General features: G+C 44.7%; 1 protein-coding gene across 4 annotated transcripts in view; it reads right to left on the reverse strand.

Annotated features, from left to right (window-relative positions):
• The window catches only part of tln2b (talin 2b), a 130,823-nt gene extending 125,119 nt beyond the window's left edge, over positions 1-5,704 (reverse strand). For 3 of the 4 annotated variants that reach the window (XM_071416835.1, XM_071416836.1, XM_071416837.1), the window contains exon 1: positions 5,584-5,694. The gene's annotated coding sequence lies outside the window, so the exon portion shown is untranslated. Of the gene's footprint in view, positions 1-5,583 lie in introns of all 4 variants that reach the window. The other variant, XM_071416838.1, reaches the window with a different exon arrangement.
• Positions 5,705-23,288: the final 17,584 nt, after the last annotated feature.

The raw sequence follows: 23,288 nt of genomic DNA on the forward strand, positions 1-23,288 counted from the left end.
AAATATCTACTCCGCATTCAGATTCAAAGATGTCTGCAGAAAGATGTTTGAAAAATATATTTTGGTAAGTGAAGTGGCTCAACACCCAGTAACAGAATGATGGTAACATAATGACATCATGGGTCAATGATCTGTACTATACAGAAATGCATGGTTATGAATGTCATTCTCTTCATGGTGATGTATCCTGAATAGGTAGACAAAAAGGTAGAAAAATGCAATATTCTCCTTTGCATGTTTGTATATTATTCCACAGACTGGCTATTTTTCTAATGAGCTCAGCCCCCAAACAAGAGCCAATTTGGTTGGTCCAGATAGGACAAAATCGGTATCAATTATCGACATCCATTTTTCACAAGTTTTAACATCACAGTACAGTACAAGTCTAGCACAGTACAGTACAGCTCAGTAAAGTGCAGTAAAAAAAGAGTAGATTATAGTTCAGTACAGTAACAGCTGGTGTCTGTGCGTGCATAGCCCAACCAGAAGCCATGGATTACAGGCAACATCCGCACTGAGCTAAAGGCTAGAGCTGCCGCTTTCAATGAGTGGGACACTAATCCGGACGCTTATAAGAAATCCCGCTATGCCCTCAGAAGAACCATCAAACAGGCAAAGCGTCAATACAGGACTAAGACTGAATCCTACTACACCGGCGCTGATGCTCGTCAGATGTGGCACGGCTTGCATTACGGACTACAAAGGGAAACCCAACAGCGAGCTGCCCAGTGACAGGAACCTACCAGATGAGCTAAATGCCTTACATGCTCGCTTCGAGGCAAGCAACACTGAAGCATGCATGAGAGCACCAGCTGTTCCGGGCGACTGTGTGATCACGCTTTCCGGAGCCGATGTGAGCGAGACCTTTAAAACAGGTCAACATTCACAAGGTCGTGGGTTTCAAGCAGCCCAAGAAAGTGAAAGTAACCTGCCTAAATGACTACCACCCCGTAGCAGGCACGTTGGTAGCCATTAAGTGCTTTGAAAGACTGGTCATGACTCACTCCAATTCACATACCGCCCCAACAGATCCACAGATGACGCAATCTCAATCACACTCCACATTGCCCTTTCCCACCTGGACAAAAGAAACACCTGTGAGAATGGTGTTCATTGACTACAGCTCAGCGTTCAACAGCATAGTACTCACTAAGCTAAGGACCCTGGGACTAAACACCTCCCTCTGCAACTGGACTTCCTGACAGGCCGCCCCAAGGTGGTAAGGGTAGGCAACAACACATCTGCCACAATGATCCGCAACACTGGTGCCCCTCATGGGTGTGTACTTATTCCTCTCCTGTACTCCCTGTTCACCCACGACTGCGTGGCCAAGCACGACTCCAACACCATCATTAAGTTTGCCGACGACACAACAGTGGTAGGCCTGATCACCGACAATGAACAAACAGCCTATAGGGAGGTGGTCAGAAACCTGGCAGTGTGGTGCCAGGACAACAACCTCTCCCTTAATGTTAACAAGACAAAGGAGCTGATCGTGGATTACAGGAAAAGGAGATCCGAATAGGCCCCCATTAACATCGACGGGGCTGTAGTGGAGCAGGTCGAGAGATTCAAGTTCCTTGGTGCCCACGTCACCAATGACACTATCATGATCCAAACACACCAAGACAGTCGTGAAGAGGACACAACAACTCCTTTTCCCCTCAGGAGAATGAAAAGATTTGGCATGGATCCTCAGATCCTCAAAAGGTTCTACAGCTCCACCATCGAGAGCATCCTGACTGGTTGCATCACCGCCTGGTATGGCAACTGCTCGGCATCTGACTAAGGTGCTAGAGGGTAGTGCGTATGGCCCAGTACATCAATGGGTCCGAACTTCCTGCCATCCAGGACCTATATACTAGGCGGTGTCAGAGGAAGGCCCCAGACATTGTTAAAGGCTCCAGTCACCAAAGTATAGACTGTTCTCTCTGTTACAGAACGGCAAAAGGTACCGGAGTGTCAAGCCAGCAGCATAACACCCTGTATACCACTGCTGGCTTGCTTCTGAAGCTAAGCAGGGCTGGTCCTGGTCAGTCCCTGGATGGGAGACCAGACACTGCTGGAAGTGGTGTTGGAGGGCCAGTAGGAGGCACTCTTTCCTCTGGTCTAAAAAATATCCCAATGACCCAGGGCAGTGATTGGGGACACTGCCCTGTGTAGGGTGCCGTCTTTTGGATGGGACGTTAAACGGGTGTCCTGACTCTCTGAGGTCATTAAAGAACCCATGGCACTTATCGTAAGAGTAGGGGTGTTAACCCCGGTGTCCTGACTAAATTCCCAATTTGGCCCTCAAACCATCACGGTCACCTAATAATCCCCAGTTTACAATTGGCTCTTTCATCCCCCTCCTCTCCCCTGTTACTATTCCCCAGGTCGTTGCTATAAATGAGAACGTGTTCTCAGTCAACTTACCTGGTAAAATAACGGAAAAATTTAAAAGTCTAGGTCCAAAAGGCTCCTTAACAGCTTCTACCCCACAGCCACAAGACTGCCGAACAATTAACAAAATGGCCACCTGGTGTCACGACTTCAGCCGAAGTTGGCTCCCCTGCCTGTTCGGGCGGTGCTCGGCGGTCGTCGTCACTGGCCTACTAGCCGCCACCGATCCCTTTTTCGTTGTCTGTTTGTTTTGTCTTATTAGTTGCACCTGTGTCTATTTGTGTGCTTGATGGGCTTCCTTATTTAAAGTACGTTTACCCGCCCTTGTTTTGTGCGGGATTATTCTTGTGTTACGTGTGTGCATTATTTAGGTGTGTTCGTGTTCTAGACCTTGTACCCTGTGTTTTGGATGGTCCATTTATTTCCGCGCCCTGTGTTGTGGACTTGCTTTTGTGCCTTATTAAAGTGCACTTTTCCCTGTGGAACTCTCTGCTCTCTGCGCCTGATTCTTCCTCACACACCTAGTCCCGCGTGACACCCGGACTATTTACATTTTGTTTTTACACTGCAGCTTCTCGCTGTTTATTATCTATGCATAGTCACTTTACCCCTACCTATATGTAAAAATGAACTTGACTAACCTGTACCCCTGCATATTGACTCGGTACCGGTACCCCCTGTATACAGCCTTGTTGTTATTTTATTGTGTTACTTTTTATTTTATGTTTTACTTTATTTAGTAAATATTTTCTTAACTCTATTTCTTGAACTGCATTGTTGGGTAAGGGCTTGTAAGTAAGCATTTCACACTAAGGTCTACGCCTGTTGTATTTGGCACGTGACAAATAAAATGTGATTTGATTTACAGTATAGTGGAGTAGAGTATAGTTCAGTACAGCACAAAAAGTAGAGTATAGCAGAGCACATTAGAGTAAAGAAAAAAAGTAGAGTATAGCAGAGCACATTAGATTAAAGAAAACAAGTAGAGATAGTTCAGTACAGAAGAGCACAGTAGTGTCCAGTAGAGTATATTACAGTATACTGCCTACTAATGTGTGCTCTACTGTACTTCTACTGTACTGACCTCTACTTTTGACTGTATTCTACTGTGCTCAACTGCAACTCTGGTTTGCGACTACTATGATTTCCCATTGTGGCCAATTCAATTGCAGTAATTCTGTTACTTATTTTTCAGTCAATCTGTTACCGATTTGGTAACAGAGTGATTATGAATTATAAAGTGATTAATACGCATCAAACAAAATTGTATCAGTAAAAACATGATCTAATTGATAGGTCTATGAACTTTCATAATCCTCCCTCCTCATGAGGGAGAGAAATTTGAAAACATTTTAAAGATATGTGGGGTTTTGGTAACAGAATGACAAGACATTAAGCAATATCTCTTAAACTTATAGAAAGTAGAATAATTTCTGCAAAACTAAATATAAATGATAAATATATATTTTTTAAGAACCCTTTTCTATCTGTGTGACCAGCAATCAAAGCATTTGCTTATTCCTAATCTTTAGGGTGGAAAATGGATGAAAAACATATCTATGCCTTTATTTCCCAAAAATATAGATTAGCTTTCATTTCACACAAAATTTGATATGCTCATATAAACTTTATTCAACTTGCCATCTGATTGGCTGAGTCGAAATCTTGCCATTACACATAAGCAATCCTTCCAGATCTACAGGAGTGCCTCGGGGGTAAGGGGTCAATTTGGAGCTCAGCATGTCAGATGGGGTCCATGCTGTTCAGGTCCTTGGGACGTCCCTACCGCCATTAAAGTTGAACTTTCAAATGGTTAAGGTAAGGGTTAAGGTTAGGGGAGGGTTAAGGATGTCCCAAGGATACCATTTAGCACAAAACTTGTCACATGACTCAAATGAATGGTCCACATATAGGCTACCTAACAAGTAAGCTTGCTGTGGAGCAGAATGCCTTAGGCATATCGACTATTAAGCAGTGTGTCTATTGACAAAAGCTGACCACAAGATCACACTTTAAATTTAAATGTATTTGATGTCTGACCAAGTTATGCATATACATGACCAAGTTGTCTCGAATACCATGTCATGATATTTGGCGCATGCTATTGTGTGTCCTCTTACCACTCCAAATGGTTTGGTCTAGAAAAATATAAATACGACCTTAAGACTGGTAAATTTGGACCGCTATTATGACCATATCTTGGGATGCGCCTTTGGACACCTGCTACTACGATGTCTTTAAAATACAGTGCAGCTGTATTACCATGCAGTGCCACTGGCGATGGTTGAAGGACTCTAACTCGTAGCCTTCTGTGACCAAATCTGGACCCAACTCGGGTCTGTAACTACATGAACAAGGCAGGAGTAGCAGGAATCGCAAACGGTTTGCTGCTTCCAACATGCACTCAGCATCATAGGCTTATAATGTAAGCTATTGGCTTATGTAGGGCAATGAGGGGGAGGGAGGCTCGGCGTTTATAGTTATCATGCAATGTAACTACATGTAGGCTAAAGTAAAACACCCAACATTTACATTTTTTTCCGGTTCTCATATTAATCAACGATGCTCTAAATAGCCCATGGACAGCATATATTAGGTTACAGCTCAATCTCATCATCTGGGAAATGGTTGTCTTGATGTACTGTAGGCTAGTAGTAGAGTACTGGTGGGGTAACGTCAGTGGCTTGACATTTTCGGTTAGGCTACAGTAGCCTAATTCTATTAGTTTTGGGAACATGACCGTGGCATTGATAGGTTTAGGACATACCATTAAAATATGACTGCAAATTCACCATTTAGTGATGACAGCAGTGACTGTGGAATCTACAATGTAGCCTACATAATATCAAACGGTCAATTGCCTCACAAGTTCGCACATCCTTCGGATAACGGACTGAATATTTCTCATTAGCAAGATGAGGTTCTGGAAACTATAGTCCAAATATTTACTCAAGATAGGCAGTTATGTTTAATTAAGTAATACGATTGTCCCATATTAAATAGCCTACGTGTTTGCAGGTGCAATGAAATCAACCATCATTCAATTATGGGCAAACGACATATGAAATTAACACACTAGCCTAAGTGAAAACAAGTGAATACATACTAGCCCAATAAAAGATACAAGATACAAAGATACATACTAACCTAAAACATCAGTGTTAAAAACACATTGGAACGATAAAAAAGCTTAAATCCTACCTGAAATCTGTCAATCGTTAGTGCATGCGGGCTGAAGTGGATGTACACACAGTCCCAGTGTAAGCAGCAGCAGTCCTGCCTCCACCGTATCAAGCCCCTCCTAGTTTGTAGAATCGTAAACGACCGAAGAGAAAAATTGACCGATTTCTGTGCGCAGAAAAGAGGAAGCGCGTCACACACTCGCACGCAACACATTTCCAGCCTGTCTTTTCAATACAGTAGGCTGACATTAATGCAGTATATGTAGACCTATAGCCCTATATACCAAAGAACTTGGCGCATATTCAGTAGCACTAACTTCGTGACTACAGCAATAACTTCGTGTGTGTGTGTGTGTGTGTGTGTGAGGGAGGGAGGGAGACAGACAGAGAATCACCAACCTTTGAGTAAAAACAAAATGTAAGCATACATTTTGAATGTATGATTAATAATAAATAAGAGATCATAAGGGCAATTATCCCTTCCCTGGGCAATACCATCTGTTTAAACAACGGGTACATTTCATAAAACCTCATAACAGGTAAGTAGCCTATATCAATGATAAATACTTCATAATATACAGCAATCATCTCAAAATATCTCCCGTAAATATTTAGGCCTTCAGTATTCATATTTACCAATACACAACCAATAATCAACATAAATTAATATTAGACAAAGTGCCACACAAATCAAATAACATTTTATTGGTCAAATACACATGGTTAGCAGATGTTAATACGAGTGTAGCGAAATGCTTGTGCTTCTAGTTCCGACCATGCAGTAATATCTAACAAGTAATCTAACAATTTCACAACAACTACCTTATACACACAAGTGTAAAGGAATGAATAGAATATGTACATATAAATATATGGATGAGCCATGGCCGAACGGCATAGGTAAGATGCAGTAGATGGTATAGAGCACAGTATATACATATGAGATGAGTAATGTAGGGTATGTAAACATTATATAAAGTGGCATTGTTTAAAGTGACTAGTGATACATTTATTACATCCCATTTTTAATTATTAAGTGGCTAGAGATTTGAGTCAGTATGTTGGCAGCAGCCACTCAATGTTAGTGATGGCTGTAACAGTCTGATAGCCTTGAGATAGAAGCTGTTTTTCATTCTCTTGGTCCCAGCTTTGATGCACCTGTACTGACCTCGCCTTCTGGATGATAGCGGGGTGAACAGGCAGTGGCTCTGGTGGTTGTTGTCCTTGATGATTATTTTGGCCTTCCTGTGACATCGGGTGGTGTAGGTGTCCTGGAGGGCAGGTAGTTTGCCCCCAGTGATGCGTTGTGCAGACCTCACTACCCTCTGGAGAGCCTTACGGTTGTGGGCGGAGCAGTTGCCGTACCAGGCGGTGATACAGCCCGAAAGGATGCTCTCGATTATGCATCTGTAAAAGTTTCTGAGTGTTTTTGGTGACAAGCCTAATTTCTTCAGCCTCCTGAGGTTGAAGAGGCGCTGTTGCGCCTTCTTCACCACGCAGTCTGTGTGGGTGGACCATTTCCGTTTGTCCGTGATGTGTACGCCAAAGAACTTAAAACTTTCCACCTTCTCCACTACTGTCCCGTCGATGTGGATAGGGGGGTGCTCCCTCTGCTGTTTCTTGCGTGTGATTGCGATTGTGTGATTGCGATTGCGTCGTCTGTGGACCTATTGGGGCGGTAAGCAAATTGGAGTGGGTCTAGGGTGTCAGGTAGGGTGGAGGTGATATGATCCTCGACTAGTCTCTCAAAGCACTTCACGATGACGGAAGTGAGTGCTACGGGGCGATAGTCATTTAGCCCAGTTGCCCCCAGTTGCCTTAGCTTTCTTGAGGCACACCAATCAATAACAGTGTGCACGTGTTAGAAGAAGCTTTGAAGGATTCGTTGAGAGTGTGCCTCAGTCCCCTTATCCTGAACATACACTACATGACCAAAAGCATGTGGACACCTGCTCATCGAGCATCTCATTCCAAAATCATGGGCATTAATATGGAGTTGGTCCCTCCTTTGCTGCTATTACAGCCTCCACTCGTCTGGGAAGTCTTTCCCCTAGATGTTGGAACATTGCTGTAGGGACTTGCTTACATTCAGCCACAAGAGCATTGGTGAGGTCGGGCACTGATGTTGGGAGATTAGGTCTGGCTCGCAGTCGGCGTTCCAATTTATCCCAAAGGAATTCAATGGGGTTGAGGTCAGAGCTCTGTGCATGCCAGTCAAGTTCTTCCACACCGATCTCAACAAACTTTTTTTTGTTGGGACCTCGCTTTTTGCACGGAGGCATTGTCATGCTGAAACAGGAAAGGGCCTTCCCCAAACTGCTGCCACAAAGTTGGAAGCACAGAATCGTCTAGAATGTCATTTTATGCTGTAGCGTTAAGATTTCCTTTCACTGGAACTAAGGGGCCTAATCTGAACCATGAAAAACAGCCCCAGATTATTATTTATCCTCCACCAAATGTTATAGTTGGCCTTATGCGTTCGGGCAGGTAGGGGCCGACGCTTAGCATTGCGTATGGTGATCTTATGCTTGTGTACGGCCGCTCGGCCATGGAAACCAATTTCATGAAGCTCCAACAAACGATTATTGTGCTGACGTGAGTGTTGCAACTGAGGACAGACGATTTTTACGCGCTACATGCTTCAACACTCGGCAGTCCGGTTCTGTGAGCTTGTGAGGCCTACCACTTCGTGGCTGAGCCGTTGTTGCTCCTAGCTCTTTCCACATCACAAAAACAGCACTTACTGTTGGGGCAGCTCTAGCAGGGCAAACATTTGACGAACTGACTTGTTGGAAAGGTGGCATCCTATGACGTTGAAAGTCACTGAGCTCTTCAGTAAGGCCATTCTACTGTCAATGTTTGTCTATGGAGATTGCATGGCTTATACACCTGTCAGGAACAGGTGTGGCTGAAATAGCTGAATCCACTAATTTTAAGGGGTGTCCACATACTTTTGTATATATAGTGTACCTCAGTGGGAGGTACTGAGGATTCACAGGGAGAGAATGGCGGAAGCGGATGCCGGGTTTGAATCTGATGGCCAGGCGCTAGAAAAGATCAGAGTGTGAATGAAGGTGATGAGAATACTGGATGGACTACAGTGGCTTAAAGACGGATAAAGAGAGCTAAAATCACAGTTAAAGCAGTAGGCGTCTAGTAGGCGTAAGAGTAGGTTACTGCAGTGTTCCAACTGCAAAGCATTTGGTTATGTGTCAATTGTTTACAAAGAGCATGACTTGAGCGATTATTTTGTTGCAGAAGATGATGACGTGGAATATCCCAATTGTGGTGGGAAGCATGCACATGAGTTCCCAGAATGTCCTGTAAGGGTAAAGGAGGCTTAGATTGCTAGGAAAAGTGAAAAGTGTCTCCTGTGCAGAGGTAGCAAAAAAAGTGAAAAATGTTTTAGATGTTCTGTTGCTTAGGAGACACCGCAGTCCAGTGCTGTGGGTGCTGTCCGCAAGGTGCAGGATCCAGATACCCTTGTCGTAAAGAATGTACATTTTTAGGTATTTATTGCTATGGTGATAAACTGCACTGCAGGAGTGGAGAATAACGTAAGAAAGATTGGTATCTGCAGATGAACCCTTCTTGGGAATGAAGGATGTAACGGGTGAGGGACTGCATGTTGTCGGCCTACTGACTGGAGCAACAGTTCAGTCCTCTCATGTCACCGCATCTGAGTAGAGCTCTGAGTGCATTTTGAAGGACTGAGGGTTTTTGTTTTGTATTTTATTTTCGGATGTTTGAATGGATTAAACGTTTTAGTTTATTTCCCTTTCCGTTTGGACTTCCCCCCCTTTTTTATTTCCAACATTCCGGAGGCGGTCGGCAAAACACCGTTTCCAGTGTAGTCCGCCCTAAAACACCACAGAAGAAGAAGAAAATGAAGACACCCTTTGACAGTGTGCGTGAAAATAGCTGTTCAGATCCAGGAAGTAACTAGGCGGTGGGCCGTAGCAAGCTAGTTTCTTTATTTTTGATCTCTGCCGAGGGAGGAGCTAGTTTTTACATATTGTGTTTATTCATTTCTTCTGAACACATCTCCGTTTGTTGGCAATGTCAATTCTTGCACATAAACCCCCCCACCAATTTTTTTTTACGTTCTCTAGCTGGACAGGCAAACGCTGCTGAGTACTGAACTGTAAAGCAATCAAAACGTGTGTACTATCCATGGTACTATCTCTGCTGATCACTTCTGCCAATCACATTATCCATACCTAAGGTAGTAGACAGCTGATGACAGCTCCGAGAGAGAGAGATCTGCATTCATAATGAACCAGAAAACGTATGGTTATTTCTGATGGTTTATCAAAGTTCACTGGCTAACTATTTGAACCTGCTTTGTAGTATACCCCTCTGGTAAAGTATTTTTTATTTATTTGTAAACAAGCTAGCTATTTAGTTATAGAACCGCGATACCATCAATGCAAGCTGTAAATCAATGCAAGCTATGACTCCCAACGTAGAACGCAGCTTTAGTAATGTAGCTAGCTTGCTAGTTAGCTAGCTAGTTACAACAAGTAGGTATGTTGTTAGCTAGCAGGAGCAGATATCACTAGCTAGCATGCCATTCTGGGACAAGAAGTGGTTTAGCTATCAGTTTATTCCAAGTAATATTTTAAGACTACAAAAATCTGTAAGATTTGAATGAATGAAGGACCCACTCATTTCATTCATACTGACAAAATAAGAAATGCCACATTATCCCTGTCAATAGTTGGAGTAGGATGATCGTCGTTGTGGCAGTAGCATCGTTGTCTTGGCAGAGGACATGTACAGTATATGTAGTCCATCTATCTGATGCTGACTGGCCAAAAATAGTATGGCATGTCATACTCTTTTTGTCTAGACAGCATCAGATACATAGGTGTAAGGACTGGGTGTCGGAGTGCGAAGTCAGGCGCAGGAAGACAGAGGATACAATGATCACGTTCATTTAATGAACCACTGACAAACAACGGCCACCCCACTTGACACTGGGTGCTCCCAATAAACTGCCCCAGACACGGGGAACGAAAACAGTTCAGAAAATGTACACTAACACAAACACGTAACGTCAGACTAACAAACACCAAGCTTACAATAAAACAATCCCGCACAAAGAAACGAGCGGGCCGGCTGACAGATAAAGCCCAACTAATTACGAACAAACACAAAACAGGTGTAACCAATGAACACATAAGGAGGGGGAGGAAAAAGATCAGTGGCAGCTAATAGGCCGGTGACGACGACCGCCGAACGGGAAGGAGAGCCTGCCTCGGTCGGAGTCGTGACAATAGGCTACATATAGTAAGACAGAGAGGCTTTGTTTGAGAGCCCATGCGCTTCTAATGGAACGTATATGGAAAAATGTAATTTAGCTCCCAGTATGCAATTCCTATGGCTTCCACTGGGTGTCAGTAGTCTTTGTTCAAGGTTTCAGGCTTGTTTCTTCCAAAATGAGTAAGACATATGAGTTTTACTACAGGGACACAGACTTGGAAATTCGTGTATCCGCGCGCGACAAAGAGTACACACACCTGCTAATATCATTTTCCTATTGAACATAGTTCTTTCCGTATGTAACGTCCTAACCAGAGTTCTTATGTGTTTTGCTTGTTTAGTGTTGGTCAGGACGTGAGCTGGGTGGGAATTCTATGTTGTGTGTCTAGTTTGTCTGTTTCTGTGTCCAGCCTAATATGGTTCTCAATCAGAGGCAGCTGTCAATCGTTGTCCCTGATTGAGAATCATATATAGGTGGCTTGTTTTGTGTTGGGGATTGTGGGTGGTTGTTTCCTGTCTCTGTGTTTTGTCTGCACCAGATAGGACTGTTTCGGTTTGCCACATTTTGTTGTTTTGTATCGTTGTAAGTGTTCACTGTTTTCGTTTAATTAAACATGTTGAGCACTGGCTACGCTGCGTGTTGGTCCGATCCCTGCTACACTCTTTCTTCTAGTGAAGAGAGGGAAGGCTGCCGTTACAGAACCACCCACCAATCTCGGACCAAGCAGCGTAGCAACGGGCAGCAGCGGCAGCAGCAGAGAGTTCAGGAGTGGACATGGGAGGATGAGCTGGACGGAAAAGGACCCTGGGCAGAGCCAGAGGAATGTCGCCGCCCCAAAGCGGAGCTGGAGGCAGCAAAAGCGGAGAGGCGGCATTATGAAGCGCTAGCAAGGCAGAGCGGCTGGAAGACCGAGAGGCTCCCCCCAAAATTTCTTGGGGGGGGGGGGGGCTAAAGGGGTGTGTAGCTGGGTCAAGTAGGAGACTTGAGCCAACTTCCCCTGCTTACCGTAAGGAGCCAAGGATGGAACCAGAGCCAGTGAGGGCGGTATTGGAGGTGAGCGAAGTAGAGACTGTGAAGGATCTAATGGGGAGATTGGAGGAGAGAGAAATGAGGGATTTGCTGGTTTGGTGCATGAGGCACGACATCCGCCCGACGGAACATGTCGGGGATTTGATGTCACCTGAGTCAGCTCTACATACTCGTCCTGAGGTGCGGGCTAGCCGTCTGGTGAAGACTGTGCCAGCCTCACGCACCAGGCCTCCTGTGCGCCTTCCTAGCCCTGCACGTCCTGTGCCAGCTCAGCGCACCAGCTCTCCTGTGGCACCCCCATGCACCAGCTCTCCGGTGCCGGCGCCACGTACCAGGCCTCCAGTTCCAGCACCCCGCACTCGCCTTGAGGTGCGTGCCTTCAGCCCAGTACCATCGGTGCCAACACCACGCACCAGGCTTCCTGTGCGTCTCCAGAACTCTGTTCCTCCTCCACGCACTCTCCCTGTGGTGTGTGTCTCCAGCCCAGTACCTCCAGTTCCGGCACCACGCACCAAGCCTCCTGTGCGTCTCCAGAGCCCTGTACGCATTGTTCCTTCTCCCCGCACTCGCCCTGAGGTGCGTGCCCTCAGCCCGGTACCACCAGTTCCGGTACCACGCACCAGGCCGATAGTGCGCCTCGAGAGCTGCCGTCTGAGCTGCCTGCCTGCCCAGCGCCATCTGAGCCATCCGTCTGCCCAGCGCCGTCTGAGCCATCCGTCTGCCCAGCGCCGTCTGAGCCATCCGTCTGCCCAGCGCCGTCTGAGCCATCCGTCTGCCCAGCGCCATCTGAGCCATCCGTCTGCCCAGCGCCATCTGAGCCATCCGTCTGCCCAGCGCCGTCAGAGCCGCCCGTCTGTCCCGAGCCGTCAGAGCCGCCCGTCAGTCAGGAGCCGCTAGAGCCGTCCGTCAGTCAGGAGCCGCCAGAACCGCCAGCCAGTCAGGAGCCGCCAGAGCCGCCAGCCAGTCAGGAGCCGCGAGAGCCGCCAGCCAGTCAGGAGCCGCCAGAGCCGCCAGCCAGTCAGGAGCCGCCAGAGCCGCCAGCCAGTCAGGAGCCGCCAGAGCCGCCAGCCAGTCAGGAGCTGCCAGAGCCGCCAGCCAGTCAGGAGCCGCCAGAGCCGCCAGCCAGTCAGGAGCTGCCAGAGCCGCCAGCCAGTCATGAGCTGCCTTCCAGTCATGAGCTGCCCTCCAGTCATGAGCTGCCCTCCAGTCATGAGCTGCCCTCCAGTCATGAGCTGCCCTCCAGTCATGAGCTGCCCTCCAGTCATGAGCTGCCCTTCAGTCCGGAGCTGCCCTTCAGTCCGGAGCTGCCCTTCAGTCCGGAGCTGCCCTTCAGTCCGGAGCTGCCCTTCAGTCCGGAGCTGCCACTCAGTCCGGAGCTGCCACTCAGTCCGGAGCTGCCACTCAGTCCGGAGCTGCCACTCAGTCCGGAGCTGCCATTAGTCCGGAGCTGCCCTTCAGTCCAGAGCTGCCTCTCTGTCCGGAGCTGCTTTTCAGTCCGGAGTTGCCCCTCTGTCGTGTGCTACCTCTCTGTCCTGAGCTACCTCTCTGTCCTGAACTACCTCTCTGTCCTGAACTACCTCTCTGTCCTGAGCTACCTCTCTGTCCTGAGCTACCTCTCTGTCCTGAGCTACCTCTCTGTCCTGAGCTACCTCTCTGTCCTGAGCTGTCTCCTCTATCTAGGGGGGACCTTTGTGAAGGTTCCTAGACCAGGGTCGCGGGCGAGGGTCGCCACTCAAAGGACACTAAGGAGGGGGACAAGGACAATGGTGGAGTGGTGTCCTCGTCCTGCGCCGGAGCCGCCACCGCGGACAGATGCCCACCCAGACCCTCCTCTTGAGTTTTAGGGGTGCGTTCGGAGTCCGCACCTCAGGAGGGGGGTACTGTAACGTCCTGACCAGAGTTCTTATGTGTTTTGCTTGTTTAGTGTTGGTCAGGACGTGAGCTGGGTGGGAATTCTATGTTGTGTGTCTAGTTTGTCTGTTTCTGTGTCCAGCCTAATATGGTTCTCAATCAGAGGCAGCTGTCAATTGTTGTCCCTGATTGAGAATCATATATAGGTGGCTTGTTTTGTGTTGGGGATTGTGGGTGGTTGTTTCCTATCTCTGTGTTTTGTCTGCACCAGATAGGACTGTTTCGGTTTGCCACATTTTGTTGTTTTGTATCGTTGTAAGTGTTCACTGTTTTCGTTTAATTAAACATGTTGAGCACTGGCTACGCTGCGTGTTGGTCCGATCCCTGCTACACTCTCTCTTCTAGTGAAGAGAGGGAAGGCTGCCGTTACACCGTATGAAATATTATAGTTTAGGAGGATTAAATAGAAACATATTTTGACTTGTTTTAACAAAGTTTAGCGGTAGCTATTTGGATTCCTTTCTCTGCATGTTCAACGAGTGGATTACTCAAATGGATGGCACCAACTAAACTGACTTTTTGGGATATAAAGAAGGATTTTATCTAACAAAACGACACTTCATGTTGTAGCTGGGACCCTTTGGATGACAAATCAGAGGAAGATTTTCAAAAAGTAAGGTGACAAATGACAGGTGACAGGTGACAAACAGATTATTTTACTATTGTCACATGCAGTGGTGAGAATTATATTGTCCCCGCCAGGAGCCCAGGCTTTTCCCATAGATGGTAAAGTTCTCCTCTCTGAACCACACAGGCTTTATATTGCATTCTGCTAAGGTACTTGTCTCTCTCTACATCGGTCAGCTACATTGGTGACTAGGGTAGGATTCTTTTGATACGCCTATGGTGCCTGGGCACAGAAATGCTCCTAGAGAGAAGCCCAGGCTGTTACGGTAGTCGCAATCCTCCTCCTCGGACGAGGAGAGGCGAGACGGATCAGACCAAAATGCGGAGTGGTTGGTTTCCATGGTAATTTAATAACACAAAATAAACCATATACGATACAAAATACAAAATGAAACTACCGTCAAACAGTCCCGTGAGGCACGAACACTGACACGAGATACACAAGATACAAACACCCACAAACACACACGTGAACCCCGGCTGCCTAAGTATGATTCTCAATCAGGGACAACGATCTACAGCTGCCTCTGATTGAGAATCATACCCGGCCGAACACAAACATCCCCACATAGAAAATGACACAGACAACCCACCCCAACTCACGCCCTGACCAACTAAATAATACAAACACAACAGAAAACAGGTCAGGAAACGTGACAGAACCCCCCCCTTAAGGTGCGAACTCCGGGCGCACCAGCACAAAGTCTAGGGGAGGGTCTGGGTGGGCGTCTGTCCACGGTGGCGGCTCTGGCGCTGGTCGTTGAGGGGGGGGTTATGTCACGTTCCTGACCTGTTTTCTGTTGTTTTGTATGTGTTTAGTCTGTCAGGGCGTGAGTTGGGGTGGGCATTCTATGTTATGTGTATCTATGTTGGTTAATGGGTTACCTGATATGGTTCTCAATTAGAGGCAGGTGGTTTACGTTTCCTCTGATTGAGAACCATATTAAGGTAGGTTGTTTCACATTGTTTGTTGTGGGTGGTTGTTTCCTGTGTTTGTATGTTCGTACCACACGGGACTGTATCGTTTGTTCGTTTGTTTGTTTGTAGTCTGTACCTGTTCGTGCGTTCTTCGTTGTATGTAAGTTCTTAAGTCCAGGTCTGTCTACGTTGTTTGTTGTTTTGTAGTTTGTTTAAGAGTTTTTCGTCTTCGTCTGTTTTGTAAATAAATTTCATTATGTCAAACTACCACGCTGCATATTGGTCATCTGATCCTTCTCGCCTCTCCTCGTCTGAGGAGGAGGATGAAGTAGACGTTCGTTACACAGGCTTTTGGAATTTCTGGATTGCGACATTGTAAGATTGTGCCCTACACGGCACTTGATATACAGTGCCTTCGGAAAGTATTCAGACCCCTTGACTTTTTCCACATTTTGCTAGGTTACAGCCTTTTCCTAAAATTGATTAAAAAAAATATTCTCATCAATCTACACACAATACTGAATATTGACAAAGCAAAAACAGTTTTTTAGACATTTTTGCTAACTTATAAAATAAAGAAAACTGAAATATGACATTTACATAATTTGTAAGACCCTTTACTCAGTACTTTGTTGAAGTACCTTAGGCAGCGATTACAGCCTCAAGTCGTCTTGGGTATGACGCTACAAGCTTGGCACACCTATACTTGGGGAGTTTCTCCCATTCTTGTCTGCATAACCTCTCAAGCTTTGTCAGATTGGATGGGGAGCGTTGCTGCACAGCTATTTTCAGGTCTCTCCAGAGATGTTAGATCGTGCTCACGTCCAGGCTCGGACTGGGCCACTCAAGGACATCCAGAGACTTGTCCCGAAGCCATTCCTACGTTTTCTTGGCTGTGTGCTTAGGGTCGTTCTCCTGTTTGAAGGTGAACCTTTAACCTGAGCTGAGGTCCTGAGCGCTCTGGAGCAGGTTTTTATCAAGGAACTAACTTTACTTTGCTCCGTTCAACTTTGTCTCGATCCTGACTAGTCTCCCAGTCCCTCCCCCGATTGTTCAGTTTGGCCAAACTTCTTCCATTTAAGAATGATGAGGCCACTGTGTTCTTGGGGACATTCAATGGGTGCAGACATTTTTTGGTACCCTTCCCCAGATCTCATGGCTTGATTTTTGCTCTGACATGCACTGTCTACTGTGGGACCTTATATAGACAGGTGTGTGCCTTTCCAAATCATATCCAATCAATTTAATTTACCACAGGTGGACGCCAATCAAGTTGTAGAAACATCTCAAGCATGATCAATGGAAACAGGATGCACCTGAGTTCAATTTCAAGTCTCATAGCAAATGGTCTGAATACTTATGTAGATAATGTATTTCTGTTTTTTATGTTGAATAAATTTGCAAGAACTCTAAAAACCTGTTTTCCCTCATTATGGGGTATTGTGTGTATTTTGCTGAGGAATTTTCATTTATTTAATCCATTTTAGAAAAGGCTGTAACGTAACAAAATGTGCAAAAAGTCAAGGGGTCTGAATACTTTCCGAAGACACTGTATTTTGATTGGTAGGTTACACTATATTTAGATACTTCAAATACTGCCTGACATACCTTTGCTATTTGTCTCCATACTCAATAAATGGTGAAACCCTATTTGTGATGGTGTGCTTTGTTCGAATGTACAGTACCAGGCAAAAGTTTGTACACACCTACTCACTCATTTATCTTTATTGTTTTACTATTTTCTACATTGTAGAATAATAGTGAAGACATCAAAACTATGAAATAACACATATGAAATCATGTAGTAACCAAAAAATGTATATATTTTTTTTATTGCTTCCTAACTTCCCTGAAAAGTTGCATGTCGCGTGGCTATTCGATGCTAATGCAGTACGCCACAGGATGTTTTTGTGCTGGTCAAGGGCAGTCAGGTCTGGAGTGAACCAAGGGCTATATCTGTTCCTGGTTCTACATTTTTTGAATGAGGCATGCTTATTTATGATGGTGAGGAAAGCACTTTTAAAGAATAACCAGGCATCCTCTACTGATGGAATGAGGTCAATATCTTTCCAGGATACCCGGGCCAGGTCGATTAAAAAGGCCTGCTGGCTGAAGTGTTTTAAGGAGCGTTTGACCGCGGACCCATTACGGACGCAGTCAATGAGGCAGTGATCGCTGAGATCCTGGTTGAAGACAGCAGAGGTGTATTTAGAGTGCAGGTTGGTCAGGATGATATCTATGAGGGTGCCCGAGTTTACGAATTTGGGGTTGTACCTGGTAGGTTCCATGATAATTTGGGACAGATTGAGGGCATCTAGCTTAGATTGTAGGACGTCCGGAGTGTTAAGCATATCCCAGTTTAAGTCACCTAACAGTACAAACTCTGAAGATAAATGGGGGGCAATTAATTCACATATGGTGTCCAGGGCACAGCTGGGGGCTGAGGGGGGGCTGTAACAAGCGGCAACAGTGAGAGACTTATTTCTGGAAAGGTGGATTTTTAAAAGTAGAAGCTCGAACTGTTTGGGCACAGACCTGGATAGCATGACAGAACTCTGCAGGCTGTCTCTGCAGTAGATTGCAACTCCACCCCCTTTGGCAGTTCTGTCTTGGCGGAAAATGTATACACATACATAGAGGCATTTTTCAGCTATGACTTTACCACTCAGAATCCAGAATGGATATGACAATGGGGCCAGCACAGGACGTAATACACCCTTACAACAATCTACTTTTTGATCTTCTTGACTGGTAAACTGCTACTGTGTGTCAAGAAAAGAGCCCCAATTAGGGGTTAGTGTACTCCAGTAAAAAAGGGCTGGTTTAGATTAAAAGCTATTGCCCTGTGTCCCCGTTCATAGGGGCACGGGAGACTAGTCAGTGGTAGAATTGAGTTGCCACTTTATTGGCCCAAACACCCACAGACCCACAAGGTTGAGTTTACTCATGGACAGTAAATAGTAAAAAAATATTTTTGCATTGATCTTCTAACAGTCTTTTAACATTCCAAGAATAGGATCCAAAGTGTTAGGAAATATTTGTTCCCATAAATACAAAGGAGGATGTCTCTCCTCATACCTCTGGCACTTTAGTCAGACTGCCAGACTTTGCCTCACAGAGCCAATCAGGAGAGAATACATACAGGTCAAGAGTGCCAATTAAAAGTCAAGGGGTGTGTCCGTGCCTTTTGAATTACTCTCTCTTTACAGAGAACCCCTGTGGTTCAAGTCAAGAGCTACCCTTCCCCTTTCAGTCTGCTCTGCGCATGTCTGAAAGTGACAGAGCCAGCAGCCAAGAGAGTTTTTCACAGTATGTCATAAAAAATTATTACACTTATGAATGTATGTAAAATTCTAATATGTTTTAGATCCAGTACAATGGAATAACTAAGACCTGAATTTGAATGCAGCGTGTTCCGATTCCTCCTTCTCTTTCTGTCCAGCATCGTCAACCAAAAACACTTGGCCTGATGGTTCATGCAGATACTGGGGAAGCAATATAGAAATGTATTGATCCTTTAAATGATTTTACTATTAAATGACCCATATCACAAACCTCATACCTCTTCACAAAAATGTATCTAAATCAATTTTGGAAAAAGGATTTTACCCACGAAAGACGTAGGAATTTATTTTCCCAGTTAGAAATAGTAGGCCATGCATCAAATAACTATTTTCATCAGAAAAACGAACCCTCAGATGCAGTATTGCATTTTGTAAGTTGTCTGCAGGTGGCTTGTTGTGAATGCACTCAAATATCAAGTCATTATCAGGTTATGTAAACTGCGTTCTAATACTCAACGTAGAAGGATTTGTCTTAATGTACAGTATATGAAAATGATGCTATGAAAAGGATTCTTTCACGTTATCAAGCTCACTGTGACTGACAAATCACTGCCTATTACTGTGATTAAAAAGAGCATATGAAACGTTATTTTTCATGAGGCCTACCTGTGCACCTTTCTTTAAGCATCTCTGTTTGAACACCTCTCCTGTCCTTGATCCATTCCACATACAGCCATTTGCAGATCTTTTCAGTGTCCATGTGAAAGATAGTTATTGCGAGGCTGGAACATTTGTTAACTTCAAAAAATGTTTTAACACCCGTGTAAAATGAAGGCCTGCAAAGCTTACAGATTTAAGTCTAATAGCATAATAGCAATATGAAGGCATAGTCAGTGGACATTCTGAACCTTGTTTGAGGTCACTAGGTCACATGACCATGGAGCTATTGAAATTCTAAATTTTGAAAAATTAATGTAAAATCTTGTGAGATGAAAATGGACAAACTAAAGTGTGTGCACTATAGAAGGGTAGTCAGTGGACATTCTGAACCTTGTTTGAGTCAAGTAGGTCACATGACCAAGGAGCTATTGAAATTCTAATGTACTTTTTTTTTTGTATTTTGTTAAAGCTCCCTAACTAACTAACTAACTAACTAACGGTCCCGTGTGGCTCAGTTGGTAGAGCATGGCGCTTGCAATGCCAGGGTTGTGGGTTCAATTCCCACGGGGGGACCAGGATGAAAATGTATGAACTTTCCAATTTGTAAGTCGCTCTGGATAAGAGCGACTTACAAATTGGCTCAAGTGGTGGCTCAAGTGGTTTGAAAGCTATTGAGGATTGAAAGCGCGAATATCTGCCGAATATCCAACTTGAAACTGTCTTTACCTCGGTGGTATTGGGCAGCTGCTATTTGAGGACTTAACTCATCTGGTTAAGAAATCAAACTCTGGTTATCTTATTGCAAAACAAATTGTACAACTGTTTTTAGGAGAAGATTGTATTGCAATGTATGCTACTATATATGTATAGCCTATGCAATATTGTGTATTTTTATTCATTAGGGATCCCCATTAGTTCCTGCCAAGGCAGCAGCTACTCTTCCTGGGTTACAGCAACAGTTAAGGCAGTAATATACATTAAAATAAAATGTGTATACATTTAAATACATTTTACAACAGATTTCACAATACATTAAATGTGTGCTCTCCGGCCACTACACTACTACAACACACAATCTATGTGTACGTGTGTGTATAGTGTGTATGTTATGTGTGTTTGTATGTGTGTGTTTGTAGCTGTGTGTGTGACTTATCATAGTCCTCGAGGTTCCATAGTCCTCACACTGTTTTTTAAATCTGATTTTACTGCTTGCGTGAGTTACTTGATGTGGAATAGAGTTCCATGTAGCTATGGCTCTATGTAGTACTGTGCGCCTCCCATAGTCTGTTCTGGACTCAGGTACTGTGAAGTGACCTCTGATGGCATGTCTGGTGGGTTATGCATGGGTGCATTCAACATGTCAATACTTCTTACAAAAACAAGTAGTGATAAAGTCAATCTCTCCTCTACTCTGAGCCATGAGAGATTGACATGCATATTATTAATGTTAGCTCTACGTGTACATTTAACTGCCAGCCGTAATCTCCTGTTCTGGGCCAGTTGTAATTTTTCCAAGTCCATCTTTGTGGCACCTGGCCACACTATTGGGCAGTAGTCCAGGTGTGACAAAACTAGTGCCTGTAGGACCTGCCTTGTTGATATTGTTGGAAAGAAGGCAGAGCAGCACTTGATTATGGACAGACCTCTCCCCATCTTAGCTACTATTGCATCAATATTTTTTGACCATAACAGTTTACAATCCAGGGTTACTCCAAGCAGTTTAGTCTCCTCAACTTGCTATATTTCCACATTATTCATTACAAGATTTAGTTGAGGTTTAGGGATTAGTGAATAATCCCTAAAAAGTTCTACATATTTCTTGCCACCCATTCTGAAACCGACTGCAGCTCTTTGTTAAGCGTGTGATTTCACTCGCTGTAGTAGCTAACGTGTATAGTGTTGCACATACTTAGACACACGGGCTTTACTCAGAGACAGTGGCAGGTCATTGGTAAAGATTGAAAAAAGTAAGCGGTCTAGACAGCTTCCCTTGGAAATGCCTGATTCTACCTGGATTATGTTGGAGAGGCTACCATTAAAGAACACCCTCTGTGTTCTGTTATACAGGTCACTCTCATTTCAAGCAAAAGGTGTAAAACCCTAAAATATACATTTTTCCCGCAGCATACTATGATCGATAAAATCAAAAGCCGCACTGAAGTCTATCCAAACAGCCCCCACAATCTTTTTTTAATCAATTTCTCAGCCAATCATCCATCATTTGTGTAAGTGCCGTGCATGTTGAATACCCTTCCCTATAAGGGGCAGCAGGGTAGCCTAGTGGTTAGAGCATGGACTAGTAACCAAAAGGTTGCAAGATTGAATCCCTGAGCTGACAAGATAAAAATCTGTCATTTTGCCCCTGAACAAGGTAGTAACCCTTGTTCCTAGGCCGTCATTGAAAATAAGAATTTGTTCTTAACTGATTTGCCTAGTTAAATACAGGTAAAATTTAAACAATAAGTGTGCTGAAAGTCGGTTGTTAATTTGTTTTCTGTAAAATAGCATTGTATCTGGTCAAACACTATTTTTTCCAAAAGTTTACTAAGGGTTCGTAAAGGGTGTTTTACTATTCATGGGTAGCGGAATGACTTTTGCTTCCCTCAAGGCTTGAGGGCACACAAGCACTGTAAGCTTAGATTGAAGAGATGGCACATAGGAGTGGCAGTATCGTCCACTATCGTCCTCAGTAATTTTCCATCTAAGTTGTCAGATCCAGGTGGCTTGCCATTGTTCATAGACAAAAATAAATATATATATATCGTTTTTCACCTCTTCCAAACTCACTTTATGTAATTCAAAATTACAATGCTTGTCTTTCATAATTAGGTCCGTTATTCTTGGATGTGTAGGTTTGGCGTTTGTTGCTGGCATCTCATGCCCAAGTTTGCTAATCATGCCAATAAAAAAATTATTAAAAGTAGTTGGCAATATCAGTGGGTTTTGTGATGAATAAGCCTTCGGATTCAATGAATGATGGAGCTGAGTTTGCCTTTTTGCCCAATATTTCATTTAAGGTGCTCCAACGCTTTTTACTATCATTCTTTATATAATTTATCTTTGTTTCATAGTATAGTTTCATAGTTGTAACGATCGTCTTGTGGTGAGAGATTGGACCAAGGCGCAGCGTTGTGATAGTACATAGTAATTTATTTAACAAAACCAGACGAAGACGAAAAACTCTTGAATTGATACAAAACAACAAACGAAGTAGACAGACCTTGACTTACGAACTTACATACAACGAAGAACGCACGAACAAGTACAGACTACAAATAAATGAACGAACAAACCGAAACAGTCCCGTGTGGCGCAACATACACAGACACGAAGACAACCACCCACAAACAATGTGAAACCACCTACCTTAATATGGTTCTCAATCAGAGGAGATGAAAACCACCTGCCTCTAATTGAGAACCATATCAGGTCACCCATTTACCAACATAGAAACACATAACATAGAAATGCCCACCCACACTCACGCCCTGACCGACTAACACATACAAAAACAACAGAAAACAGGTCAGGAACGTGACATAACCCCCCCCTCAAGGTGCATACTCCGGACGCACCACCAAAAGTCTAAGGGAGGGTCTGGGTGGGCATCTGACCACGGTGGTGGTTCAGGCTCTGGACGAGGTCCCCACCCCACCATAGTCAATCCCAGCTTCCGTATTCCCCTCCGAATGACCACCCTCCAAATAAACCCCACTGTATTAAGGGGCAGCACCGGAATGAGGTAGCTCAGGACAGAGAGGTAGCTCAGGACAGAGAGGTAGCTCAGGATAAAGAGGTAGCTCAGGATAGAGAGGTAGCTCAGGATAGAGGGGCAACTCCGGACTGAAGGGCAGCTCCGGACAGAGAGACAGCTCTGGACTGAGGGGAAGTTCTGGATTAATGGCAGCTCTGGCTGCTCATGGCTAGCTGGCGGCTCTGGACGCTCATGGCTGGCTGGCGGCTCTGGACGCTCATGGCTGGCTGGCGGCTCTGGACGCTCATGGCTGGCTGACGGCTCTGGACGCTCAT

Source organism: Salvelinus alpinus, chromosome 9 (genome assembly GCF_045679555.1).
Source record: "Salvelinus alpinus chromosome 9, SLU_Salpinus.1, whole genome shotgun sequence".
In the NCBI taxonomy this organism is placed as follows: Eukaryota; Metazoa; Chordata; class Actinopteri; order Salmoniformes; family Salmonidae; genus Salvelinus; species Salvelinus alpinus.